The sequence below is a fragment of the Etheostoma spectabile genome, chromosome 5 (genome assembly GCF_008692095.1).
Source record: "Etheostoma spectabile isolate EspeVRDwgs_2016 chromosome 5, UIUC_Espe_1.0, whole genome shotgun sequence".
NCBI classification, from domain to species: domain Eukaryota; kingdom Metazoa; phylum Chordata; class Actinopteri; order Perciformes; family Percidae; genus Etheostoma; species Etheostoma spectabile.
Window position 1 is genome coordinate 14916220 of NC_045737.1, and position 222 is coordinate 14916441.

The following is a 222-nucleotide window of genomic DNA, read 5'->3' on the forward strand; positions in this document are numbered from 1 at the left end:
AATCCTTTGCCCCAAAAGTTGCCAGTAAAACTTGTCTATCTGACAATTTCTATCGGATTCAATGTATTCATGAGATGGCACATGCTGTTATGGTATGAAAAGAAACATGAATTAGGTTAGTAATATGTAAAAAGGTTAATGCTTTGTGACAGTAACAATAACTAAAACAATTACAGCAACAATAACTTTATTTTACATGATTTTTCAACCAGTAGTTATGGA

General features: G+C 31.1%; 1 long non-coding RNA gene across 1 annotated transcript in view; it reads right to left on the reverse strand.

The window, feature by feature from the left end:
• The window catches only part of LOC116690336 (uncharacterized), a 1203-nt gene that overhangs the window by 581 nt on the left and 400 nt on the right, over nt 1–222 (reverse strand). The window lies entirely within an intron of this gene.